This window comes from Notothenia rossii, assembly GCF_949606895.1.
Source record: "Notothenia rossii genome assembly, chromosome: 1".
Classification (NCBI taxonomy): domain Eukaryota; kingdom Metazoa; phylum Chordata; class Actinopteri; order Perciformes; family Nototheniidae; genus Notothenia; species Notothenia rossii.
The window spans coordinates 33,764,234-33,775,244 of record NC_136912.1 but is presented as its reverse complement, the minus strand read 5'-3'; the positions used below and the strand labels follow the sequence as shown (position 1 = coordinate 33,775,244).

The window sequence follows — 11,011 nt, the reverse complement described above, 5'->3', positions numbered from 1 at the left end:
ATGATGCTTATTTAGCCCAGAGAATGGACATGAACATGGCCATGATGAATATAATAAGTTAGCTAACTAGCAAACTGTATATCTCTATATGGGGTGCCCAACCAGTCGATCCCCAGTCGATCTCGAGATGTCTAAAAGTAGAACAACAATATTCTGTTTTATCGTTAATGTCCTACAACAGGGGTGGCCAAACTTTTTGGTTCAGGGGCCACAATGATGTATCAATGTGACAGCCGGGCCGGGGGGCATTGTTTGGTTCCGTCTTGATTCATGTCGGGCTGAGGGTTGTTTTAATCTCATTCTCCCGCGCGCGGGGTGACGTCCACGCGCAGCTGCGACGACCAGGGAGGAAGGGACTTTTCGCGGCGCGCGCGGCGTGTGGACAGTGGGGGATAACATAAATAAAAATTGGATCGTTGTATTTTAGACTTTAAGGCTTTTTAAGATCAGCGCGGGAACCCTGGCTCATTTATACCAATATTGGACAGGCCACATTAAACACATCAACGGGGTGCATGTGGCCCGCGGGCCGTAGTTTGGCCACCTCCAGGCCCGGTTCTACGGGGGTGCATAAGGGTCCCAGTTGAATGTTAAGCACCCTCACTTGAAAAAGAGAAGGGAGTGAAAAATATTACATATACAATAACAATAATAATAATAATAATAGTAGTAGTAGTAGTAATGTGAAGAAGAAGAAGAAGAAGAATATAGTTGAAAATAAAATAAACTGTAATTGTGTTCAAATATTGTGGTCAAATAACTATAGTTAATAACCCCCCCCCCGTCAACGATCGCCGCCGTCTTGGTTAAAAAAAGGTTGGGCACCCCTGCTCTATATAGTCAATGGCTATTTTACTCAGAACACAACATGACAGGGGTGGACTGGGACAAAAATTCAGCCCTGGCATTTTCTGTCCAGACCAGCCCACTACATTATCAGCGGACACTACATAGAAGTCCACTAAACTTGCGGCATCTTCTCTCATGCATACTACAAAGGAGAGTCATATTCCTTGATAGCAGTTAACAAATAAAGCACTTAACTATGAACTAAAGGACTAAAATTGACAGCTATATCAATCAATCTTTATTCATTAAGTCAAATCACAACAGAAGTTATGTCATGACTAGGGGTGGGACGAGACTAATGGGAAGAACCCTTATGCTACCCTTTCAGTTTTTAGTCTGTGACTGTGAAAATCTTTTGATGTAAGCCCAGTATTAGTTAAAACCAGACTCGGACAATAATAACAAAAAAATATCCTGACAAATAATCTAAATAGAAACATATTACAGCATTAGAGCTGAAACTCACTCACTCATTATGAAACCATAAATAGAGAATTGGAAAAAAATATATATATATATATATACATAGCTGTGTGGAAAGTCTAAGACATGGGTTACAGGTCTGAATAGATATGCATTTTCATATACGTGTATGTGCACAAGTATGTATTGCTCTATACTTCCTCGTCCGCAGCCAGCCAGCTCCACTCCTCACCAAATTCGTGACCTGAAAGAAACAGCAAACAGAACTTGTACTCAGTATCTGTGTACTGACAAATATATGTAGCCATGTAGCCTTTTTGTGACGTAGTGACACTTAGTGAAAAAATGTATCTGTCATGAAGGATGACTTAAGTCTCAAAAGAGCCCTAAGGCCTACCTGCATAACTGTTAATTGAACTTAAAAGATATGCAGATGTTTGAAATTAAAACCATCAATATGAAAATCTTCAGCCAGGAAATAATCATAATCAAACCTTTTGTTTCAATCTGAGACAAAGCAAGTTGCATAATAAACTCACAAAGTCAAGACGAAGCTCTCAGATATGATCTATGACTCAAGCATCAAGAAGAACTTCTAGCAGGTCAGGAAAACCTGTTTGACAGGAGATAATGGTAGCAGAGAATATAAAGAGACATTTATGAATTACCAATTGTCATTTTATCGCACATATAGTATGTTTCTTCACATAAACCTTTAAATATAACCTTTAAACATACACATATTGCATTCCTCTCACCACATGAAATAAGCTCAGGAACCTAAAAGTGGCCCAGTGAATGATGGAGGAGACAAAGCAGGTCCTCAAAAGGGGACAGAGGGAAAACAACTCCTTAGGCTCTCATATATAGGGTGGTCCACCTAAAAGAGACATGGAAACATTATTAAGTCTCTCATCATCACAAATCAAGTATGAATTCATATAACATTATAAGACACATGACATACTCAAAAAATCATAGACTTCTCAAAAAGTGGTGAAGTGGTAAGGGAGCGAATCCTTGAAAATGGACGGAGGGGGAACAACTCCTCAAGCTCTCACATGTCAAGTGCTCAACCTGAGAGGGAATCGGATACATTATTAAGTCTCTAATCATCACAAATTAAGTATGATTTCATAAAACATAAAAAATGATAAACTCACCATACTAGAGGAGACTCAACAGCCAAACTTTGGTGCAGTGAAGGTAGAGAGTGGAGGCAGAGAGAGAGCAAGTCCTCGAACATGGATGAAGGGGGAACAACTCCTCAAGCTCTCACATGTCAAGTGGTCAACCTGAGTGGGAATCGGATACATTATTAAGTCTGAAAAATAAATAAAATGTTTTCCTCTGTCCTGCACCTAGAGTTGAAAACTTTTGGGATGTGCGTTTCTTTCAAAACTTTTTTAAAATGATGAAGTATGAATTTATACAACATTAAAAATTACATGATACACTTACCAAATTCTAACAATGGTCCCAAATGAGAGAACAAGTCCACATATAGAACAGAGGGAGAACGACTCCTCAAATATATCAGAACAACCTGTAATGGAGAATAATTGATAATTTAGTGTACATGATCACACCATTAAGGATCAACACATAAGCACAATACAACTTCTGAAAAGCATCATTAAAATGACAAATAATGAATTACTACATCCATAATGTGTGATGTGTGATAATAACAATAATATTAAATATTTCTCGCCTTATCAGTGGAGCAGCTTTTTAAGCAGCTCACTCTTCTCTGCAAGTCTGTCTATCACAGAGTCAGAGTCCAAGGACATGAGGATGTCTTTCTCTGTGGCCATCAACATAAATGCCTCCAATTTATCAGATGAGAGGGTGCTTCTGAGTCTGTTTTTAATAAACTTCAAAATTGAAAATGTGCGCTCACAAGCCACCTGTGTGAGGGATACTGTAAGCAGGTATTTATAAGCAAGGCCTAGGACAGGGTATGCATCTGTTAGCATGTTGAAACGGCGAAGTATCTGGTAGCAGCACAGAGGGCATTCTTTGCAGGAGCAACAGCTTATGGGAGTTATCTCAACCTCTTCTGTGTTGTCCTTCTCACCACCTGATCCATCTTCTACTGTTCTTGCTTTGTACTCTGCCAATGGGGATGCCTTCAGCCTGTTCCACTGGAGTGCAAAGCTTTTCAACTCGGCCTGCATATTTTCCTTGGTTGCCCTGCTGTCAAATCCTTGCAAGCACTTGCTTAAGTCTTGAAGGGCAGACTGGGGAAGAGCACTGGTGCAGAGCTGAGGGAAGTTTCTGGGATCCAGACATGCCAAGTCAGCATATAGATTGCCGTGTGTTAAAAAGCGCCTATGAATGGCTTCAATTGCTGTGTCCATGATCCGGTTATGCACATTCACCTCATAGGATTTTTCTGCATCATCCAGGGTCTCATCCTGAGCCATCTCTCCAGGCAAGAATTTCTTCATCCTCCTCCTCTTTTGTGGCAGTGTTGCCTCCACTTCAATGTCCGTGTCAATCTCTCTCTTGGATTTCTGTGTTTGTCCAGTTGACAAATGTGTCTGCTGCTTTTTTTACAGATTCAAAATCTCTTCCCAAGCTTTTCAGCATATCCTGTGTCGATGCCACTATTCTGTGAGCAGAGAGGATGTCCAATCCTGCCGTCTGAAGGTATTTAGACAATGGAGAGGTATGTTCAAATAAGCGGAGGAAGATTTGAGCCGTCAAGATCGTCTCATACTTGAGCAATGACTGCATATCCTCTGGCCATGACACGGATACATGGTTTCACTGTTGCCTGTTTCTGTATAGCTGATAATGTCAACAGCACATCAACGTACAGAACCATCTTCCGGTTTTCCAAAGAAGCCAAACACCTTCTTCAGGGCCTCATGCTTGGCCCACCAGCGTGTCTCGCCAATAGGAGCAAGGCGTCTACGTCTCTTGTTTCGGCCTGACTCTTCCCACACATTCATTCTTTTATATGACTCTTTGATGAATACCGCAATGCCATTGAGGAGCGCAAACAGGGACCCACTCTCAATAACAGTCTGGGTTGTGTTTGCAAGCACCAGATTTAGTACATGTGCGTAGCACCATACATGCACCTGGTTTGGAGATTGTGCAGACAATAGTGAGGAGAATCCTTTGTATTGGCCTTGCATGTTTGATGCCCCATCAGTCGCATTTCCAATGCACATGGTCTTGCTGAGGCCCATTTTGTCCAGAACTTCTGACAGCATGTTGACAAAGGCCTGTCCAGTGGATGAACTGCACTTCAGCACTGCAACAAGCCTCTCATGAACAACATCACTAACATACCTCATAATTATAGAGCATTGATCCTGAGAGGTGATGTCCTGTGTTGTGTCCAGCTGCACTGAAAACATTCCTGCTTTCTTGATATCACTGGAGATGTTTTCTTGAATCAGATGGTGAATTGCATCTATCATTGAGTTGACTGTGGTTTTGGAGAGTCAAGTTACAAGGGAGCCTCTGCCTCTCGTGCCACCAGACAAATGCAACTTTTTGCTGTTCTCAAGGCAGCTGTCCAGGTGCTCTTTTAAACAGAAATCATACTTCCCCAGTAGAAGTATGAGTTCCAAGAAATTACCATGATCAACTGTGTGGTCTTCCAGAGTATATGCTGCCTCATTTTCTGACCTCCTGTATGCAAGCCCCCTCTTCCCAAGAACCTTGATGACATCTATGATGCGCTCCAAAACCTGCCGTCTCTTTCTGACCTGCTCTCTGTGCGCCGACATCTGACTGCCACCAAACACACTGCTGATATCAGCACTGGCGGATTTCAAGAGGTAAGCTTCAGCACAGTTTCTGTGTCCACTGCTTCTCAAATGCTCCTCTGTGCGCTGGTGTATATGCCTCCAATCTGACATTCCACTGATGAACAGACTGCTATCAGTTCTCTTACCGAATTTGCAAATATTGCAAATTAATCTAATTATTTCCTATAGGTTTACTTATATTTTTTGCTAAAATTCAAAGTATCTCATCTGTATTTACAATACAGCTTGATTCTGCAGCTTCATCTCTACTTACAGCTCGTTGGTCCATGTGAACGTTTACTGTTGCTATGGCTACAAGAAACCGCTGACGTTAGCAGCTCTTAGCTAGCCTAGCTAAATCATCTGAAGTATATAAAAACCCATAATATCACAATTCGGCATATTTAAACAAAATCAACCACAACTACCAACATTCACAGCCCTTCAACTCTGGGCTAATATGTTGTCACAAGTAGGACTATGCAGTTAATTAGGTCACATCACATTCAATGTAAAAACGTTTTCTACTTTTTTTTTGGACATGTCTCAAAAATGTAGCCTAGCCAGCCCAGGCTAACGTTACTTACGATGTATGCCTCCACTCGCTCGTCTCCCGGCGCAGAAGCACCTGCTGGGGCGGTGACCACGGCACCAAATAGGTCCGTCAATTTAGAATATTTAGCAGCCTCCACCTCCAGAGACTTCAGCTTTTTAAGTCGCAGTTTTTCAGCGCCACCCGGGCGTTTCTTCTGCTTATCCATTTTCAGCTCAGCAGCAGGCAGCCCGTCCCGCGACTCCCACCCATGCCATGAGGTCCCGCCCCACCCTGGTTTGTGTTGTGATTGACAGCACTGTCAGGGCTCTCTGAGCTTATCAGCTCATGATTGATTGACAATGACAAACAATAGACCAATAATATGTGTTGATGCTGGCAACACACTGCTAGCCCTCTGTAGCCAATTGGCCGGCCCTATTGGAGGGAATTTAGAGGGAAAAAAACGAAAAGAAAAAAAAACCATTGCGGACCGGCCGACATTGGGTCAACGGCCCACCGGGACGATGCCCGGTATGCCAGATGGCCAGTCCACCCCTGTGTACACAGCATACTATTTTAACATTAAATATTTTGCTTTGATATCTTCTATTTTAATCTGCACATTGTGGCATACATTTTATTTTATTAGTATTTTAATTTATGTAACCAATATTCTGAAAATTCAAAGAAAGACAGAGACTTGTACATTTTTGACTGTCTGCTGAATTTAGCTATACATCTTTATTCTAATTTATAACAGTTGAGGCCCAGAGGGAGGAAGAGGAGACTCAGCCAGAAGAAGTGGCAGCAGGTCCCTCAGAAGCCACCACAGGTGATGCTAGCCCTAATGCATACCCTTCTATATGGAAAGAAGAACAATATGAACAGTTCAAACAGAAAAATGAATGGATGTATGCTCACAATGGAAGGCTAGGCTGTACCCCATGCCATGATGTGAAGGATCTGGGTGTCATGGCCTCCCGTGGTGTTAATATTGCTATTCAGTGGGCTGATGGAAAGATAATCCCAGCTGGTCCATCAAGGGATGTCCAGCTTTCATCACTGCGCAAAAAAATCAGTGAACACAAGAACTCTGCAGCACATAATGAAGCAGTCAAGATTATTCAGACAGCAAATAAAGATATTCTTCTGAACATGAACGTGAGTAGTCAGGAGTCTGTGTTTGAGTCTACTGCCAAGGTATTCATGACAACCTATTATGTGGCCAAGAACAACAAGCCTTTCACAGACTTTGAGATTCTGATTGACCTGCAGCATGCAAATTCTGCTGATTTGGGGCGTGTTTTGCATAGCAAAACTGTCTGTGTTGACATAATTGAGCATGTGTCATCACAGATGAAAAAGGAACTTCTAAAAAAGATAATAGAGGCCAAGAGCAAAATCACAGTATTGGCTGATGAGTCAACCAGTGTTGGGCACAAATCAACACTAATTGTGTTCCTGAAGGCTAGTGTTGATGGAGACATGGAGCCCATTGCCTTTCCGTTGGACCTGGTTGAGCTGGATAGTATGTCTGCTGCTCATATCAAGGAACAGATTATGGGTTGCTTGCTTAAAAATGGCTTTACTGTTGAGTTGCTGAGAGAAATCCTCATTGGATTTTGCAGTGATGGGGCCAGTGTCATGCTGGGAGTGAAGTCAGGTGTTGGGAAGTTGCTCCAGGATGACTTCCCAGGCATCATACTATGGCACTGCCTTAATCACAGACTGGAGCTTGCTGTTGACCAGGCACTGGATGTGACAGGGGGAACAAAGGACTTCCAGGCATTCATGGACAGCCTATATTCATTATATAGCCAGTCACCAAAAAACATGCGGCAGCTGAGTGAATTTGCTCACAACCTGGACATCGCCCTCAGGAGGATTGGAAAAGTGTTCAGTGTTCGCTGGGTAGCTTCTTCATGGAGGGCAGTCTCTGCAGTTTGGTAGTCTTATCCAGTCTTGGCACAACATTTCCGTGAGGCATCAGAGGATGATACAAGGGACAGCAGAGAGAGGGCCAAATTCAAAGGTCTGCTTTCTAAGTTGTGCTGCATCAACTTCCTGAAAAGTCTTGCACTGATGGCAGATGTTCTGACTGAACTTAAGAACTTGTCAGAAATTCTTCAGAACAGGAATACCACACTCCCAAAGGCCCATGACATCATGACGACTTATGTCAAACGCATAGAAAGTTTCAATCGCTACCCAGGACAACATGCAGTTGATGCCAGTCAGGCAGAGGAAGTGATGGAATTCAAGGGAGAGGATTTAAGAGTTGGCAGGTCTCCCATCATTGACTCTGCTCAGTTCATCCAAGCAGTGGCAGACAATATGAAAGAAAGACTCTTCACAACCACAGCAAACAGAGCAAAGGCCAGTGTTGCAGCCAACCGAAAAGAGGCTTATAACAGCCTTATCAATCAAATGGCAGTCCTCAACCCTGACAACTGGGACCATGACAATCCTCGATTTGGAGATAATGAGGTGAGGGCTTTGTGTGATGTCCTACATGTGAACCAACAATAGGCCCATCTTGGATTCACAGAATACAAGGCCAGTGGAGGAAGAAACATTCCCAACAAAATGAAGAAGTTGCTCATGGCAGTGGCACTGTCTCCAAGCAATGCTGACTGTGAACGGGGGTTCAGCACAATGAATAACATCATAACTGAGTATAGGAGCAAACTTACAACAACAAATGCAGCAAATCTCCTCTTCATCAGCTCTGTGGGACCACCATGCAGACAGTGGGATCCACTGCCTTATGTGAAGACCTGGCTGGGCAAAGGAAGAAGAGCAGCCCACTCAACAAGCTGCATGGCTCGCCGGTACACAGAAGAGGAGAGCTACTTCAGCCCTCTGTGGAAAATGTGGAAAAGTGTGTAGTTTACCTCCCTCAACATGCCTTGCTAATGGTCTGTTAAGTTTTGACACAAGTTGTATGCACAATTGAAAATAAATAATTGACTATACATATTCTCAAGTGTTTCTAATTTCTACCCCATAAAGACATTAAAAATGTGAAGTTTGTGTTCAGGGATGCATGAAGCTGGGGGCGGGAGGAGAACAATATGAACCAATGAAGGTCGGGGTAGCATTATAGTACCTGCAAGAAATTCAAACCACTTTCACCCCTGGTCGGGGGTGTGGTGGTCAATGTAATAACGTAACCAGATGAGTGATTACAGCAGCCGGTATCATTTTACACACATTTGTATCATACAGATGCAGGACTTACACACGCCTGTTATCTAATCGACAGGGCCGGTCGGACGATGTGGGCCGGCCGGTAACCGGCAGGGCTCGACATTATAAATGGCCCGCTGGCCCGGAAGCACTATTTAGACACCCCGGGCCAGCATAATTGTACTTTCCACTTGCCCGCTCGGGCCACTAAAAATATTGCTTTAAAAGAATTGTCCTGTGGTATTGGTATTTTGACGAGCAATTTAGTTAAATGGTTTCGTTTATCAACGCTACAACATAGAGTTCCGTGAGTCGGTTGTCGTTGTTGGGTGAAAAGCAAACAGCTGTTTGCTGCGGAGCGCAGCGCGAGCAGGCTCCCGTGAGCGGGAGCGCGCTCCTTCACTACAGACTATCGCGCCACCTAACCATCCAAAAATGTTTTTAATACCAGCGGTAACCGGCCAAGCGCCGGGCAAAAAACATTCTTCAAATAAAAGAAAGTTACCGGAGGAGTTAAAGGAGAGTGACAGGGAGCATGAGAAAAAGAGGGAGAGAAAGTTTCAGCCAGCTTGATCGATGGAGTTGGCTTCCAGTGGTGCAGTGACGCGTCCTAAAACCCTTTTTATAATCTATCGATTAGATTTATGATTTGAACATTATAAAAGTAGGGTAGACATGTGGAGATTATCCGGCTGAACAAAACAGGTTTATTTTCCAAAACCCTTTTGAGAAATCCCATTGCTTTTTGTAGAGGGAACCAGCAGCTTACTTCCTGGTTTAGGACGCGTCACTGCACCTCTCAATATGATGCCAATATAAACAAGGTCTTCTGTCGGCTCTGTACATCAATGCCGACCTATGCTGACAAGTAACTGAAGAGTAGACAATATAAAGGTATTGGCGAAATGTCCCAGCAGTTTAGGATAGCCATTACATTTCTAACTCCTAATGAAAGGAAGGCAGAAAGTGCATTATACAAATAATAATACTCATAATAATAGCAGACATTTTTTAACAATGACCACAATATCATTATTTTAATAAACCAAATATGAACAATTGAGGAAAATTAGGAAGAACTGATGATTCAAATGTTGTAGTACAAGTAGTAATGTAGTTTGTGCATACATTACTATTGCAACAAATGTGTTAATTTTCTTCATCATTAGTCGATAGTTTTTTGGACGAATGCTCCGGGCCAGTGGTTACAATGGTGGGGCCAGTGATAATATAATGCCAGTGGCATTTTACCCTTAATGTCTACCTCTGCGGTAAGTCACTAGCACCGCGGTGGGCCGGCGGTACCAAAGTGGGCCGGTCGAGAGTCCCGGGCTGATTTATAGTCCCAGTCCGCCCCCCGGGAGAGAGAGAGCAGCGAAGGGGGGGAGAGAGAGATGTAATACGGTTTCTTGATAAAGCTGTGGAGACAGAGTATGTGCTGCAGGGAGGTGGATGCACAACGCACCCAGGAACGAACGCTAGCTCCGGTCCTTTTCCCGTGAGGGAAACTGTGGACTCGATGCCCTGACAGGCTTGAGTTTGTGCAACCTGCACAAACACAAGCTCACCATGATTACAAATGGTGAAATGCAATGTAAAATTACCGAAAAAATACCAGCTCACTAAATCACAACCGCTCAAACTACAAACTACTACCGCGGATTGGGCAGAGAAGGAGTCAGAGAAAGTTAACTCCCCGATGTGACGTAATATGACGATTTTGACGTATGACGTTAAAAAAAAGCAGTTTCTAGTCGCAGAGCTCAAAACGGCTCCTTTTCCTCTGAATTCCTGCCCTTATGTCTTGTAAAACATATCAAATCCTGCATTAACATTTGTAATTCTAATTTTCAGGCAAGGTTAAGCATAAATGTAGTAAAAAAAAAACCCTGCAAGTTGCTCTCTTCAAGTAGCATCTTTCACATGGCAAAAATGGAAAGCATGTGTGTGAATATACATATAATAATGTTAAATAAATACAATTAAAAACGGCTGAATTTCATTTAGCAAGTGCAATATAATTGGGATTTAACACTTCCCGGAGAGCCTTCCTGATACTGGAAAGTAATCATATGTTTATTTAATCTGAACACTATGAACAGTTGTTGGCTCAACATACTATTTTGAGCCTCAGTTAATTATTAGTTTTGTCATTAGTGACATTTTAAAACAATAATAATGCTTTAAAGTAATTGTCATATGGAGGATCATGCGTTTGGTCCTACGTGTGTGTGTGGGTGTATAT

General features: G+C 42.7%; 1 long non-coding RNA gene across 3 annotated transcripts; it reads right to left on the bottom strand.

The window, feature by feature from the left end:
• Positions 1-1,174: 1,174 nt before the first annotated feature.
• On the bottom strand, positions 1,175-5,908 carry LOC307013242. Of its 3 annotated transcripts, none has more exons than XR_013800901.1 (7): positions 5,630-5,908; positions 2,734-2,818; positions 2,436-2,567; positions 2,240-2,349; positions 2,031-2,152; positions 1,812-1,885; positions 1,175-1,516 (listed from the first exon to the last, which is right to left on the bottom strand). It is a non-coding gene; the product is annotated as an uncharacterized lncRNA (long non-coding RNA). The 3 variants fall into 3 exon arrangements; XR_013800903.1 differs by lacking the exon at positions 5,630-5,908 and adding an exon at positions 2,987-3,339; XR_013800902.1 differs by lacking the exon at positions 5,630-5,908 and having other exon boundaries at positions 2,734-3,339.
• Between the last annotated feature and the right edge of the window lie 5,103 nt (positions 5,909-11,011).